The 14,442-nt window shown below is 42.1% G+C and overlaps 2 protein-coding genes across 2 annotated transcripts in view; both read left to right on the top strand.

The window, feature by feature from the left end:
• Ccdc14 (coiled-coil domain containing 14) overlaps positions 1-14,442 on the top strand; it is a 92,636-nt gene that overhangs the window by 61,366 nt on the left and 16,828 nt on the right. The window lies entirely within an intron of this gene.
• The window catches only part of Mylk (myosin light chain kinase), a 257,786-nt gene continuing 247,301 nt past the window's right edge, over positions 3,958-14,442 (top strand). The window contains exon 1 of the mRNA XM_074073297.1: positions 3,958-4,080. The gene's annotated coding sequence lies outside the window, so the exon portion shown is untranslated. The remainder of the gene's footprint in view (positions 4,081-14,442) is intronic.

Raw genomic sequence — 14,442 nt, 5'->3', positions numbered from 1 at the left:
CCACTCACCTGTGGGTTCCTTTGGGTTTGTATCACTCTCTTGCTGCCATCCATCAAATCCACCTTGCTTGGGACCTTGGGTCTCAGTTCATGGTTTCTCCAACCTGGAACTAAATAAAAACCACATAGGTTACAAAATAAATAAATAATAAAAGTGGGAGCACAGAAAATGGAAAGAATTTGAGCCTACTGGGAGCCACAGTATTGAGCTTGTTATAGCATGATTGAGCAATTGATACTCCAAAGAGAAAGACACATCTGTCAAACAATTACGATGTATCAAGCACCATGCTAATATTCTTTGCAACTATCTTTTTAAATAGCTCTCAGAACAACCATATAAAGTGGATGGAGTTTATCTCATTTATATCATCATTTTTAACAATTAAGAAATTAATTTACTGTCCAAGTTCACACAGCTGGTTAATGATAAATCCAGAGAAACAAGTGGCTTATTCAGAAGATCTTAGAGCTCTGTACTATTCTCCCTCCACACAAAGAATTTGAGGTAGAGATACACAATAGTAATTACCTTCTACTCCAGACTTCCTCTACTGCTAAGAAAGGCTTTTTTATAGATGATATCACTGTGCAGAAACTAAGCTTATAGAATGTATGTAAGCCAGAGGTCTTTCATATAAAATACCCGACGTGTGCTTCACAATAGATTTCTCAGCCCTGCCATTCAAACTGCCTAGATCGCCTTAACCTTTCCAGAATGAGCCTATGCAACATGTTTGGAATAGTGACAGGGGAGCAAATGATGAATCCACGGGTTATTAAAAATAGAATATAGGGCCATGTGGCGGCTCACACCTGTAATCCCAGCTATTTGGGAGGTGGAGATTTGGAGGGTCATGATCCAGGCTGGCCCCTGCAAAAGTTAGCAAGACCCCATCTCAACCAATAGCTGGGTATGGTGATCCACACCTGTCATCCCAGCTACACAGGAAGTATAAATAGGTTCTCAGTCTAGGCCAATTGAGGCATAAACATGAGACCCTATCCCCCAAAATAACTAAAGTAAAAAGGGCTGGGGTCATGGCTCAAGTGGTAGAGTGCTAGAGCGCTTGCCCTGCAAGCAAGAAGCCCTGAGTTTAATCCCTCATACGGAAGGATGATAGGGCATAAAGTAATAGCATGTAATAGCTTCAGTTCATATTTCTCCATTTAAACAGTTGTTGCTATTCTTTCAGATTATTTAAAACAGTGGATTTATATTTTCTGCAAAGTCTTATACATAATCCCAATACATGAAATATAATAGAGCTGCTCTGAACAAGGAAGGTGTGGGGGACCTGAGTCCTGGTGCCAATCTCCTCTCTATTCACTCACTCTATTCAACTTCCTTGGATTCCTGGGTTAGAACTGTCAAAGACTATGGAGAGTCTTATCAAAAGGACCCCAGAGATGCTGAAGAGGTACCTTCCTTCTGACCAAAGATGGGACAATTTTGAGCTTTAACTAGGACTAGATCATAGGAGATTGAAACCTATCAAATATATTTAAATTTATGAATTTATAATGATATTAAGAAAGAAACTTAATAAATCTTTTGAGAGTAACAGAAGATCAATTAATCATATGGGAAACTGAGTAAGTTAAAAGAAAGAAACAAGTATTTTCCTATATGAACTAATAGTATGAGAAGAAGAATTTGCTTATAAAGTTATTCAATTAATAAATGCAAACAAAATTATTAGAATATCACCATTTTTGCAATCTTTTAATTAATGGACCTAGGAACTGAGCATCACAGCTGCTAACCTCAAAAAAAGGGCAAAAACCAGACATTATGTGTCTCTTAGGAAGGCACTCATAATCACAATCTCACAAGAGGTATCAAACCTCAATCTGATGAATATTCTGGATCAGCTGCCACTTTGCAGTAAATGCAGTGGAAAGACGATTGTGCTGAATGTGCAGTTCCAAGATTGGGAAACACCACAGGTTAAAGGGCTTAAGTTCTTCAACAGATAATTGTTAGGAAAAGACCTGGGCTGGGGGTGTGACTCAAATGGTAGAGAACCTACAAGTGAAAAGCTCTGAGTTCAAATCCCAGTACTGCAAAGGGGAGAAAGACATCAAGTTTAAAAAATGGGCAAGATACACACTTCAGAGATAAAACTGGTAAAAAAAACCTAACAAATGACCTCATAAAAATCAGGTTGGTGGTAACTTTGGAGAGGTGGTAGATGGGGGCTGGGATTGGGAAGTGCACATCGAGAGACTTCTAGAGTGACTGGCGGAGTCCTATATTTATATTTTTAATTTTTTTGAATTAAAGTCTCACTATGTAGTTCAGCCTGGCCTCAAACTTGGGATTCTCCTGAGGATCCTCCTGAGGATCCCAAGGGTTGGGATTCCAAAGGTCTGCACCACCTGGGCAGATTCAGACCAGAGTGATGATTACATTGATGTTTCCTTCACAATAATTTATATATTTGCTTTTTTATGCTGTTCTGTACTTATGTTTTAGTTTACTATTAAAAAGCATGAAACATGATGCCTGAGTAAACAAACACATACACAAAAGAGAAAAAAGAAAAGTCCAACTGAAAAATCAAGAAACTCTAGGCAATAGTTCAAACATAGGGCAAGCCAAAAAGCAACCCAAACCAGTTTTTGAAAAAGTACTTTGTTGACTCTTCCAAATCATTGAGACATTCTCACAACAATTGAGACATTGACACAACAAAGGGAAGATGTCAGAAGAACCATGAGCCTAAAGTTTCAAAGAGAGAAGATGTCTGAAAAACATCTGATGGAGAATCTTCCAGCTCTGAATATTTAGCCCCATAGTTTCTCTGATATCTTCATTTTACAGATTAAAAACAGAAACCCAAAGGCAACCAGACCCTGACAATCTCACAAAGCTAGTATCAGAATGAATCTAAAACTTACATATCCCATGAAGAACCTCACCAAGATGATGTTTCAAAGAATACATTCAACGTTGAATCTTCTTTGGAGAAAGATGATGTAGAAATGCTTTCTAGTGGTAGGTCTCATTAACTGAGTTGAGTGGGAAGTACTGGAGGCAAGTTCTGGAGTCTCTCCTCGCTTTTACGGCCTCTTTCCCCCTTCTTCCTCTCCTTTGCCTCACCTAGAACTGGACACTTCTCAGGTAGCTCTACATCGTACTTGCACATTTCAGATTTATTAATAGTAACTGCATGTTAGACATTGTTGTAAGGGAGTTACCTGCAGTAACTCACTGACCCATTCCTGTTCGGCACTTAGATTATCCCCATTTTAGAGGTAAGAAAGCCTAATTAGGTATATTAAGTAACTTCACCAAAGTTTGGCAGGTCCTCAATTCCAGAGCCTGCATTTTTAAGGACTATGTTATCCTGTCTGTATAATTTTGTTCTTCATTAATTGAACAAACTTGTACGTAATTAATCTAATTTTGAAAGTGAGCAAGCCAAATCTTTCAAAAAACTTTTGTACAAAAAGTCACAATTGTATCAGTTTGGGGAAGATTTACTTGGTCTATGTTTTTGATATAGCAATGAGAAAGGAAACTAATTTTAATTTTTTCTAGTGTGTGATATTCTTTTGATCTTTGTTGAGTGATCTTCCGGGGAAAATGCAAAAGTGAAATTAGAAATTAAAAAGCCATGCGGACCACTGTCGAGTCCTAGGCGGAATTGGGGCTGCACGGGGCGGCGCCTGGTGGACCTCCTCTCAGCGCCGGATTGTGCTGAGATCCTCCACTGGCCACTTCCAGGAAGAGCGCGGGTGGGCGTGGCGGGAGGGCGGCAGGTCCATTCCCGGGGCGTCATGCAAATGACATGCAAATAAGCGCGTGTGAGTTGCAGCAGGCTGTTGAGTCAGATCTCAGAGCGCCGCGCTCTTCCTCGCTCGCATAGTGTGCCTGCTCCGGGCTTGGCCACTCGCTGTCTTGCTCGCCGGGTCGCTCAGCTCCACCCGCCGGGTCCGGGACGCGGCTGTGAGCTTCCAGTGCTGCCCGGTCCGCAGCCGGAGCACCGCGAGCGCGAGCCCGCGCCGCGCTCCTGCGGCCAGTGCGCGCGCCTGCTAGCGCCGGTGCTTCGCTCGCGTCCCCCTTCGCCCGCGGGTGAGTGAGTCTGCCACAAGCTTTTGTCCTGGCGAGGACCCCGGGAGTCATCCCGGACGGGCGGAAGTCGAGGCGGGGACCTGGACCCTCTCAGAGCTGACACCTCCGACTCCCTGGTTGGAGAGGGACTCATAGTGCGGCTAGTAGTTGGTGTGAAGCGATGGTTCCAGTAACGCCAGGCAGCTTAGGCTTTCTTAGGGGTATAACGCTGTGATCGTCTCTATAGGAGCCATCAGAAGGGGAGGGTGCCTTTGGTTTGAGGGGTGCGAATCGCTCCTGTTCCCGAAGGAGAAGTGGGCTCTTCTCCTTGCCCCCGCCCCTTGCAGGAGGATTCAGCGATGGCCACAGGGACTGGCCGCCACGTGAGGTCCTCCCCGCCAAGTGTGATGCGGGAAGGTAGGCAGTGAAGGAGCCGCGGGTGCCAGGTCCTGGTCGTCCCAGGAGACTGCAGACTCGTTCTTACTCCATACCCTCACCCAAGTTCCACTTCGCGCTCTGTGTCCTTTGCTTTAGCAGGGGTGCCATTGCTGAGGCACCTTACTCCCATTTGGACAATTTTGGATAAACTAATTCCCAGATGCTGTGAGCTGTTAGTGGTTGAGGCAGAGGTCCAGGTCCTCCTTAGAACTTAAGGATGTAAAACCCTTCAACACCCACAGGACTGAACTTGTAGGATTGTTATTGCTGATGCTAAGATGGGCTGTTAGGAAGAGTTTCTAGGATTTTTAAAAAATTGGGGCCGGGGACATTTGTTACATCATAATTCCAAGGAGAAATACCCAGCCCCATTGGGAGTCTAGATGGAATAAAATTAGCTATTGTGATTCAGGGAGCAGAGTAGAGGTGTGGTACACCTGGGCAGTAGACATGATGCCAGGTTTTCACCATCCCACTTCTCTCCCAGTGCTAAGGGCAGAGTGTGTGCAATGTCTCTGTCCTCCCAGCCCTCCAGAGTCTGCCTGGGAGCTCCTTTCCCCTTTCCAAGTGGGTCCGGGTTCTTCCCTGCCTGATGGAATCCTTTTGTCAAAATTCACAACCTACCAAAAAATTATTTCCAAATGGGGGCTTGAGAGGCCATTCAGGGGTCCCTCACTTCCACAGTGTTTCTGGGGGCAAGTGTAGGTGGTTCTGGTAACCTTACTGGGTTCCTGAAAGGCATTTTGGGTTTGAGGAAGATTTTTTGTTTTTGTTTTTCTCACTTTCCTTGACTTTCTTTCTCTCTCTTCTCTTTACTCTTAAATTCTTGAACTCCTTTCCTTCTATCTTCTGTGGTCCTCTTAGTCTGCCCTGACCACAGCAAAGATTTTAGAGGGTGGATGCTGTTGGTACCACAATGCTAAGCTAGTATAGAATGTTCCTTCCTAAGTAAGATGGCCCTTTTGTCTTCCACCCTCAGGGGGCACTTGAGTCTTGAGCCAGGGCTGGTAGGAGCATATCTGAGTAGTTGGTTCTGGGTAGGGAGTGGTTAGACTCTGGGTATTGAGTGCTCTGGGTACATGCTCAGTAGCCTTTGCACCACGATAGACAAGTCTGTGACTATAAAAGGATGCTGAGCTTTATACATCTCAGACATGAACTTGGAGAACCATCCTAGTGTGGTGAAGGATTTATGCTAGTCCACCATCTCTTGTTTAGTTTATTTTGGACAGTAACTAGCAAGCTAAAGAGGAGGGTAGCTGGGGCCTTTCAGTAGTTTTGCTTTGTGGGAAGTTGGCTGACCCCTTCAGCAGAAGAATGCTCTCCCAGGGGCTAGGTATGGAACAGACCAGACCCTTGGGAAGTTACTGATCTAACTGGTAAGGCCAGGTCAAGTCACCTGCTGTATGGAACACAGTAGACAAACAGGTCTGCTACAGAGCAGGGGCTGGCAGGTGGGTGGACAGGTGACTGCTGAGAAGCTTGTTAGAGAAGGTGCTGTCTCCAGGTGGTGTAGAGGGAAGAGGCCTTTGTGAGGCACAAGGTGGGAAGGGGTCTTGGTTCTGCTTGGTAAATCTTCCTCAGTGAATACACTGGGGTCACCATGACCTCACTGTCTACTAGAATGATCCTTTACTTTTTCCCTCAAAATATAAGATGAGCAGTTCATGCCTGTACTCCCAGCTACTTGAAAGTCTGAGGTGGGAGGATCACTTGAGTTCAGGAGTTCCAGACCTGCATGGTTAGTATTAGTGAGACATTCTCTCAAAAAACAAGACAAACCAGCAACAACAAATACATATATGATGAGCCTAGTGTTTGTGAACTTAACTAGTTAGTTTATTGTCTTTTTGCTTTTTAAGAAGTTTTTAAGGTAGGGATTTGGGAATGCAGCTCTGCTTTAAGGTAGAGGTCCAGTGTCCCTGTGAATATGGGAGTGCTCATTTAATGTCTTTCTGAGAACATTTCTTGATATTCTAGAAATTCTCCCTATGGCTACTTGGAAGCCCAGCCACCCCTGCTCTAGCTGAAACCAACACACACAGGTTGGGAGATTGTTTATTCAGAAAACCTTCCCATCCTATCCTTTCTGCAAAGGTAGTGAAAGTTAGAGAACCACCCTTCAAAAGTAAGCTTCCCAAACAGAAGACATTGTCCTTGCCCGGCTTGAGTATTGGAGTTATTTTCTACTGGCCAACAAACGGCACATGCAGAGGACATGAAGCAGGGTCCTTTGCATGGAAGACCAGCAGGGTCTGTTGGGGGGAATGGGGGCCATCAAGAATTAATCCAGAGTGAGGACAGAGAGTGTCCCTGTGGTGAGCACCCACGCCATGTGACTTCTGTCTGCCTTCACTCCCTAGGCCTCCTGTCCCTGTGGCATGGAGAGGTGAGCTGCTGGGCAGCTACTTGCACACAAGCCAGGCCACTTCTACGATGCCCATTTGCAGATGTGGCCTCTTTATTCTTTCTTAAGTTTTGGCGGCAAACTTTTTCATTTGTTTGGAGCCAGCAAGTTGAACAAATGCAGTTCTCTTTACACACACAGAGTGTATGGACATCAGTGTTTGTCTCCACTGGCCAGCAGGTGTCCCTTCTGCCTTGGTGCATGCACCTGGGGAGCCAGGGCTGCACAGCCCTTGTAAAGTTGGCGGCAACAACCAGGCCAGTGGGGCTGGGACAGAAGCAGAGCCAGCAAGAACTGCTCCCTGTTTGAAGCTTGGGGACTGGGGGAAGCTGAACTTCCAAATGCTCACGTGATCTTCTTTTCATTGCCCTCCTGCTCACTGTCTCTGGGTGTCTGAGGGTGAATGCTCACAATGGACACCCCACTAGGGAGCTGTGGGAATTTTTGTGTAGATCTGGCTTCTCAAATTTCCCAGTGTTGTCCCATCTCCCACTTCTGTGCCTTCCTTCCTTCCTGCCCACCCCTGCTCCATCCCCCCTCCTGTGTCTTGAGTGCACAGCCCTCTGGAGACCAAACGCCCCTCAGGGACAAAAGAAAGGGGGCTAAGAGAGGATTTCCTTTTCTTTCAGATCCTGCTGCTTGATTTTTTTTTTTTCCTGGCTCTGGGCCCTCAGATCTGATGTTAATTTGTCAATCCAGGACCTTGTAAGTTATTTCTCGTAATCTTTCTGGAACCAAGCACCTACTTTTGAGCTTTCCTAGTTGAGGATGCTGTTTATCTTTCTTGTTTCCAGACATTGGGAATTTCTAGTGGAAGAGCTCTTTAAGCAGTCAGGTGGAAGGTGAATTTTGGGGTAAAACTTGTGTTCAGATCCATCCTGTTCACTTATTGAACAGGTGTTCTTGAGCTCAGTATTTAAACTCTGTGAGCCAACTTCAGTTTCTTCATCTGACCATGAGAGTGGTTATAAAAATTAAATGAATATGTGAACATAAAAAGAGAGACAACACAAGGAACAGCTACTATTACACTTATTGAGCAGTGTTCTCCATGTCTATGAAATGACTATAAATCAGCCAACATCGATAATTAGGTACCTATTCTTCATCTAGCTCTGTGGAGGGTTATAAAACAAAGATTGTATGCCCAAGAGACTTGGGTCTATATGGGGAAACATTTAATGTGTATGAAGTAATTAGAAAACAGGAAAAACATGTAATTTCCAAGTTCTGTGGTAGAGACTCAATTAAGAGAATTAACAGGTGGCAAGAAATTTGGGGGCTGGAGTGATGGGCCTTACAGATGAGGAGGAAGGGGGTGGACATTTGCCAGGTGGGAGGTGGGCAGGAATACTTGGCTCCAATGTCTGAAGGTTCTCAGCCCCTCCTGTGCTGGAATCTGGTATGACACCTTTGACTCTGTGGTGCTCCCAACCATACATGTCTCATTCTTCTGAGATTTATTTTGTGGGTGGTTTTCATTTCTGGGCTTGTTTTCTCTCTGCTGCCCAGAATATTTCTGGAATAGATTTAATGTGATGTTGAATCAAAAATAATGAGGAACAATCCTATGGCCAGAGTGAAAGCCCAGTCCCATAGAAGATTTCTGGCTTTGAGGCTTTGTGTTCTCTTCTCCTGTTTCGTTTATTATTGTTCCCAGTTCTAGAATTGCAGGGCACTAAGGCTAAAGGAGACAGACCCACCTGGCCTTTGCATTAGACCGGGGAGGGAACTACGGCCTAAGAAGAGCCGAATCAGCCAGACTTGTTATCACGTCTGTCCTGGTGGAGGATGGTGGTGGAGTGGGAAGGGGCCTGGCCTAATCTAAGTCAGAGGAGGAGTGGATACAAATTGTTTCCATCATCTGCTCCACTGGCTTTCCAGAGTCCTTGAAGGCTACTCTCTTTAGTCTGGGGGTGACATGGGGTGACTATTCTTTCCTTTTTCTGGTCTCCCTCTGTAATCACTGCCATCTGTCCGCCTCCAGGGCTTTTGGGTACCTCATATCTGCCCACACACATTCCACCCACTTACAGTTCCACTTAATATCCCAACTCAATGCCTGTGACCCACACTTTGTTTCGGGTTAGCCTTGATCCTGGAATGCCCCATCCTTCACAGGGATTTTTGTCCTGATGAATAGTTCCAGGCTCTAGCTGTCCCTACTGCCCTTGGCAGGAGTTCTGATTATCTTTCCTAGGGGTAGAGTAGATGCAGTATCTTCTGCAACTATGTGAAAAACCAGAAAGAGGCCTGAGGTTTGGACCTGAGCTTCAGTGCTGTCCCCTGATAGGTGACTTCGTCTCTTTGAATTTCTGTGCAACTGAAAGTGGAGAGGAGTCCCTCTCTGTTTACCTGATGAAGCTATGGGCAAAGGGACAAGTGCTTGGTAATCTTTATTAGGCCGTCAGCTCCTGACAGTCAAAGGTCATGATTCATCCTGGTGGCCTTTCACATAGCAGGGTACTTGATATACCACAGGTGCTCAGTACACCCGGGTTGCAGGACAAGAGATTTGCTATCTGCTGCTTCGGGAAAAAGCACTTGTTTACCTTGCTTCTTCAGGTATGTCTTCTCCAGGATTAGGTATAACTTCATCTCCTTTTTCTCCTGAATTTTCTCCTAAAAAGGATCTGTTTCTAACCCTCCGTGTTATCCAAGATTCAGTTTTCACTCAGTATTTTCCTGTTGGTGTCAGCAGAGCTATCATTTTCATAGTGTTGGCTGCTGACCATGTGGAAGGTAGCGTGCTCAGGAGATGCTGGCAGGTGGTTTCAGAGTGTGCCTGCAGGATGCAGCCCTTCCCTTGCAGGCTGTCTCTGGTGACTACCAAGGGTTCTGTCTTTTCTGTAGTGACTCATGGTGGGTGTGATGCAGTTAATGTATTTGCTATGGATTTTACCAATGGTATCAACCCCTGGTGTTTTAGGGAGTTCTCAGACTTTTTGTTGGAGTCTTCTGGGGACTCAGGTCATCCCCTGTGGGCATTGTTAATTGTCCCAGGCAGAGAAACCCTTGGCTTTACTTTCATGCTGCTGTTCTTCTGGACCAGACCATCACCAGCCACACTTGGAATATTAACCATGGCCTGCCTCTCCATGGCCCAAATACATCATGCACTTGATTGCTTTGTTAATATTTCTTTGTCTGGTGAGGCCTCATGCATGTTAAGCAAGGACTTGCTCCTACCACTGAGCAACATTCTCAGTCTTTCCTTTCCTTCCCTTCCTTTCATCCTTTCTTCCTAGATGAGGTCTCATTGTATAGTCCAGGTTCACCTCTGAACTTGCCATCTTCCTGCCTCGGCCTTCCAAGTACTAGGATTACAGGAATGTGCCACCATGCCCGGCTTGCTTTGCTAATCTTAAAGAACAACCTGACTGTCATTCCACCTTCAGAAACCTCTGTTGGCTGTTTCTCACAGGATAACCTAAAAAAAGAAGGTCAGAGGCTCTACAATCTGACTTCAAGCCCAGTCTCACAACAGGCACACATACACTGCTCATCACAGCTACCATACCTCTTCCTCATCCAGTGAAGCACTTTTCTGCCTTTCTGCTTTGACTGTGAGATAATCACCTCCTGAAATATTCTTCACTTGTCTCTTTTATCCTTGCATATTTGTTCAGGAAATGAGTTGAATTCCTAATATTTGTCCCCAACTGAAGGCTGCCTCTGACCTCTACAGCCTCTACTTGTGTGGTAATTAGTCCTTGTAAAATTCTGTTTAAGGTGACAAGCTATGTATTATGATAGTGTTTTTATCTTTTATTTTTTATGCTAAAATTTTATATCTATGTAACTGTACTGAAAAAACTTTAAAGGAGGGACTTGTTGACTTTCTCTTATTTCCTCATAGCAGTGGCTCCAGAACTGGCTGATAACAAACATAATCCTTAGGGAACATGAACAATAATCCTCGCCTCCCCAATGCCCAGCCCCAACTACCTCTGTGGGGCCAGGGAACCTCTTTTCACAAAGCTCCCCAGGTGATTCCGAGGGCAGCCAGAATTGGCAGTCAATCTTGGTTGAGTTTTCACTACTTGATTATTCCTTTGACCACTATATTAGCAATGATTTTTCAAAATTAACAAAAGCCAACTTAGAGAAAAAATAAAGGTAATAGTTGTATAGTAAAAGTTGAAATCTCCATGTTTTCTTGATACTAATGATCATAGGCTGTAAGATTTGTATCACTTTGTAGTTTCTCAGGAAAACAAACACTCCCTTTCATTTGCACAATTTAAGAAAACTTTCTAAATTTCAAAATGCCTTTATACATAAAAATTGTATACCAGTTTTATCATCACTATCACAATCGAAATGGGAAGAGCCTTCTGAACTAAGTTATACGTGATTTCAAGATAAAATGCTATTTTCCATAATCTGTGCTTTTGAGTTTTGAGTGTTGACCCACCCTTGCATTCCCAGGAAAACATTTGGTCATGATGTGTAGTTTTTAAAAAGACCATGATGGTTTTGATTTTGTAGTATTTTATCTGGGCTTTTTGCATCTATAGTCCCAAGCAGCATTAAACTATTGCCTTTGCTTTCCTTGGAATATTTTGTGCCAGGTTTTGACAACTTCAGCACCTTTAGAACTGATACAATAGCTCTAAGTGATCAGTTTACCAGGGTTTCTCTCTATTTTCTTTTGGTTAAACCTGTGGTTTTGGTTTTTCTATAAGCAAATAATAATCCTGAAAGTTGAATATCCTCTTCTGAAAGTTAACTGGAAACTTCGAATAAAATAAATCTTCAGTACCCAGTGGATCATCTGTTGCACGTGTCAGTCCCACCAACTTTTCCCAGCTTTGAAAAGCTTGTGCTCTATTCTGATAAATTTGGCAGTTATTACTGCCTTTTCATTCCATTGCTTGGCATTCTTCTAGGTACACAGTGTCTTTTCTTTTCAGTGCTGTAACACAATGGAATTTTTTAAAGAAATTCTTTTCTTTTTTAAAAAAATGAAGGTATAGTTTATATAGAGTAAAAATCACCCATTCTAGTGCACCATTCTGAGTTTTGGCAAATGCAGTCATAGAAGCACCGTCACAATCAGTGTATTGAATGGTTCCATCGGCCCTCAAATCGCCTCCTGTACTTTTATAGTCAACCCATCCATCATTCACAGATCCTGGCAAGCACTGGTGTGTTTTCTGTCCCTACATTTTACCTTTTTCACACTGCCATATAAATGTTGTCATATGGTGAGTAGCCTTTCTAGATTGCCTTCTTTCACTTAGCGTCGTAAGTTTGAGATTCATCCTTGTTGCTAGATATGTTAGTAGACCATTCCCTTTTGTTGCTGAGTATTATTTCATTGTACGATGTATCACAATGTATTAATTAACCAGTTGAAGGACATCTAGGTTGTCTCTAGTTTGAGGTGATAATGAATAATTCACTATGAGTATTTGTGGTTTTATGTGAACATAGATTTTTTCACATGGGTAAATACCCGGGGGTGGATTGCTGGGTGGCATGGTAAGTGTATTATAATAAAATGCCAAACTGTTTTCCAAAGCATACTATTTTGCAGTCTCACTAACATTGTGTAAGGGTCTTATAATTTGCATATTTGTGCCAGCCCTTGGTATTGACGTTCTAGTAAGTAGAGTTCATCATGTTATAGTTTTAATGTGAATTTCTTTAATAATTACTTATTTTCCAAACCTATAGATCTCTAGTGAAGTTCCTGGTTAAATCTTTTGTCTGAGTTTTATTGGATTGTTTGTTTCCTTATGGTTGAGCATTGGAGTTCTTTCTCTATTCTGGACATGAGTCTTATTATGTTTTCTTGCTGTTTGCGGGCTTGTCTTTTCATTCTCTTAACAATATCTGTCCTTACAAAGGAGTCTTTAATTTTGATAAAGTCCAATTTATCAGTTTTTAAAAATGTATTATGCTTTTAGTGTTGAATCTAAGAAATCTAACATAATGTGAGCTCCTTTGTATTTTCTTCAGTGCTTTCTTTGAGATGTCTTATAGTTAGAGGTTTTACATTTAGGTCTGATCCATTTTGAGTTGACATTCATACATGGTGCAAGGTATGAAGGTTCGTTTTTGCATAGGAATGCCCACTTAATCACCGTAGTGAACTACCTTTGTACCTTTGTTGAAAGTCAATTGAGCATGTGTGGGTGTATTTCTGAGTATTTTTTTCCATTGATTTATGTGTTTATCCTTTTAACAATATCATGCTGTCTTGATTAATTGTACCTTATCGGAAGTTTTGAAATCAAGAAGTTGAGTCTTTCAACTTCTTCCTTTTAAAAATAATTTTAGCTATATTAGATTTTTTGCCTTGTGTATAAGTTTTAGAATCATTTAGTTGACTTTTGCTTTAAAATTCTGCTAGAAGTTTGATTAGTGTTTTGTTTATCAATCAAATTGAGAACTGACATCTTATTTTTTGGCTCTTCTAGTATATCTCCAATAAATATTGGAGAAATATCTTCTAGTACATCTCCAATAAATACTCCATTTATTTAGGTCTCTTTTTTTTAAAATCTTTTTGAGCATACTGGGGTTTAAATAAGGGCCTGGCATTTGTTGGCAGGTGCTCTACCACTTAAGCCATACCTACAGTCCTTTTTGCTTTGGTTATTTTCGAGACAGGATCATGCTTTTTCCTTGGGCCAGCCTGGATTCCCTTATTTATGCTTTCTGCTTAGCTGGGATGACAAGTGCACATCTCCACACTTAGCTTTTATTGGTTGAGATGGGGAATTGCAAACTTTGTGCCCAAGCTGGTCTGGAACCACAATCATGCTAAATCTCCACCTCCTGTGTAGCTAGGATTACAGGCTTGAGCCACTGTGCCTGGCTTATTTAGGTCTTTTTGATTTCTTCATCAATGTTTTATAGTTTTTAGCAAATAAATATTGAGTGTATTTTGTTAGACTTATAGCTATATATTTCATGTTTTGGTGCAATTTTAATAGTACTTTGGGTAAAATTTTATTATCCAGTTGTTCATTACTACTATTTATAAATACAATTGATTTATTACTTTAATGGATTTTAAATACTTTTTAAATAAAGTGCAGCAAATGTGTACCTACTGAATTTGGGAATCTAATATAATTAGTGTCTAATCATAGTTAACCAACAAATAAAAACATGTAATTTAAACACATTAGGAAGCTTGTCTATAGAACAAACTTTCAGCCCTCATCTGACTCTAAACTATTTCCCTAAGCATTTCTTTTTTAAAATTGATTTTTATTTATTGATCTTGTGTCTTTGTGACATTTCTAAATTCTGTTAGCTCTTGTAGCTTTATTTGTAGAATCTGATATTTTCATCATGTCATCTCTGAATAAAGACAGTTTTATTTTTTCCAGTCCAATTTCTTTAATATTTATTTATTTATGTTATGATAATCATGAGCTTTTATATGTATACAGGTTTAAAATACATAAAGAGGGCTTTTATTTTTCTTGCATTCTTGTGTTGTTTAGAATCTCCAGTGTAACGTTGAACAGGATGATGAAGACATAAGGGGCAGAAAGTTAGTTTTACATCATTACATA

Source organism: Castor canadensis, chromosome 5, assembly GCF_047511655.1.
Source record: "Castor canadensis chromosome 5, mCasCan1.hap1v2, whole genome shotgun sequence".
In the NCBI taxonomy this organism is placed as follows: domain Eukaryota; kingdom Metazoa; phylum Chordata; class Mammalia; order Rodentia; family Castoridae; genus Castor; species Castor canadensis.
Note: the sequence above shows the minus strand (reverse complement) of the source record. Positions and strands in the feature narration are given on the sequence as shown.